The following is a 2500-nucleotide window of genomic DNA, read 5'->3' on the forward strand; positions in this document are numbered from 1 at the left end:
TCATATCACACTCATCATATCACACTCACCATATCACACTCATCATATCACACTCATCATATCACACTCATCATATCACACTCATCATATCACACTCATCATATCACACTCATCATATCACACTCATCATATCACATCACACTCATCATATCACACTCATCATATCACACTCATCATATCACACTCATCATATCACACTCTTCATATCACACTCATCATATCACACTCATCATATCACACTCATCATATCACACTCTTTATATCACACTCATCATATCACACTCATCATATCACACTCATCATATCACACTCATCATATCAAATTCTTTATATCACACTCATCATATCACACTCATCATATCACGCAACATTTGGTTTTGCTAGCTATCGTCACAGCATCCATTTGCTAATTAAATAGAGAAGAAATAATTGCTAATTACCTCCTACAAGGTTCGAGTTCGCATACAATGCCGGAATGACGACGGGCCGTTACGTAAGGCACTCCTGCACTATCTCGTAAGCCCCTTACGAGATAGTGCAGGAGTGCCTTACGTAACGGCCGATGTCTTTCCTTGATAAACCGGTTATATGTAGATTTTCGCGTAGAAGTCTGGGTGGCCGTCGTCAGAAACAGGTTATTCGTAGTATTCGTTAGTAGTCGTAATTTTTCTAGTCGTAATCATTATTNAGCGGCGTGCGTTGGCGAACTGCTGCATCCTGTTTCATACGAAACTCGGATTTTATATTACTTTAATTAATTAATATTGACAAAAGCCCAACTGATAAGAAGGTGGTGGTAGGCGGGGTGGTACCGTGAACGAAACATTAACACACGCGAAATATGAAACATGGAGACATCGGTAGCACCCGGTAGTGCTGCTTATCTTCGTTGCTAGTGAACTATCCATTACTTTGGATGCGTCATTCATGAAATTTTACAATTTGGTGAAGGAAGAAGTCCATGTACATATCATATCAAACATCAAATCACGTCATATATTTGTTATAGGTGCGCTCCTCTATTAAATGGAACTCGTTAACATAATACAACTTAATAACATCGTTACTGTGACATTGAATTGTGGCCCGCNGGGGGCCTTTTTTACGTCCCGGGGTGCGGTTGAGATTGGGGGACGGGCAGTTGAATGAGACCTGCATGTATCCGTGCCCTGGTTGTGCTTGCGCTCTTTAAGACAATTATCTGTGTCCGTGCGTGCGTGCGTTCGTGCGTGCGTTCGTGCGTGCGTGTGAGTGTGTGAATTTCCGCGTCATGCGACAAACTGCGTGTAGTCTGATCCCCTGATCTTATATGAACTTGTGCTCGATGATCAAATGATTGCGTATAGTACGAATGCAAATGAAATCTCGGACATCGTCTGCAATTCCAGTTGTGTGTGAAAAATCCTCACGTGACCGTGACCATTGCAACCCGCAGAAGTTGCGCGAGTTTGGAATCGCGTCCATGTTGGAATGCATGACAGAATGCCAGCTCCCCGGGGGGAGGGGTTGCAGTCGAACTGTGATCGCTTTTGCCATAATGTATCGTGGTCGTACATGCTCCCTGAATATTATAGCACCCCCATCGATGGTGATCCTCGCGAAGTAATCTTAAATGGAATTTATTTATTGATCCCATTATGATCGTGATTGATTGATTGATAATCGTGTGTGCATGCGCTAGTAGGTTGTTGAAGTATCGCTCTCGGTCGGCTGTGCGCTGACTTCCGGCGCGCGCTCGGTCTGCTCGTTCGTAATTCTATTTAAAAGATATTCTTTTAAAACTTTTGTGCAACTGTCGTCGTCGTAAAGTGTCAGTAAATGCCACGTGTTACCATAGCAACGGTGTTTTCTTGTTATTATTATTTGGGGGTGTTTTTCGGTGTGTCACCCACGTCACCATAGCAACGCCGTAGCAGCACCATAGCAACGGCGTCCGTTGGCGAACAGCTGCATCCTGTTTCATACGAAACTCGGATTTTATATTACTTTAATTAATTAATATTGACAAAAGCCCAATTAACTGATAAGAAGGTGGTGGTAGGCGGGGTGGTACCGTGAACGAAACATTAACACATGCGAAATATGAAACATGGAGACATCGGTAGCACCCGGTAGTGCTGCTTATCTTCGTTGCTAGTGAACTATCCATTACTTTGGATGCGTCAATCATGAAATTTTACAATTTGGTGAAGGAAGAAGCCCATGTACATATCATATCAAACATCAAATCACGTCATATATTTGTTATAGGTGCGCTCCTCTATTAAATGGAACTCGTTAACATAATACAACATCGTTACTGTGACATTGAATTGTGGCCCGTGCGTGTGCATGTGCTGTTGGTTTCTACTGTACGGGGGTGGGCGTGTCTCACATCGCTCCTAGGCTATTGCCCGCGTTATTGCGGTTGGTGTCAGGAAAAGATATATTCCAAACATGTCTCGGGGAGTACACGAATAGAGATCAACCTGTTCAACCTTTTTTTTAGAAAATAGCTCAA

General features: G+C 42.9%; 1 protein-coding gene across 1 annotated transcript in view; it reads right to left on the reverse strand.

Annotated features, from left to right (window-relative positions):
• LOC106812814 (fatty acid synthase-like) overlaps positions 1-2500 on the reverse strand; it is a 30404-nt gene that overhangs the window by 14285 nt on the left and 13619 nt on the right. The window lies entirely within an intron of this gene.

The sequence above is a fragment of the Priapulus caudatus genome, unplaced genomic scaffold, assembly GCF_000485595.1.
Source record: "Priapulus caudatus unplaced genomic scaffold, Priapulus_caudatus-5.0.1 Scaffold689, whole genome shotgun sequence".
NCBI lineage: Eukaryota > Metazoa > Priapulida > Priapulimorpha > Priapulimorphida > Priapulidae > Priapulus > Priapulus caudatus.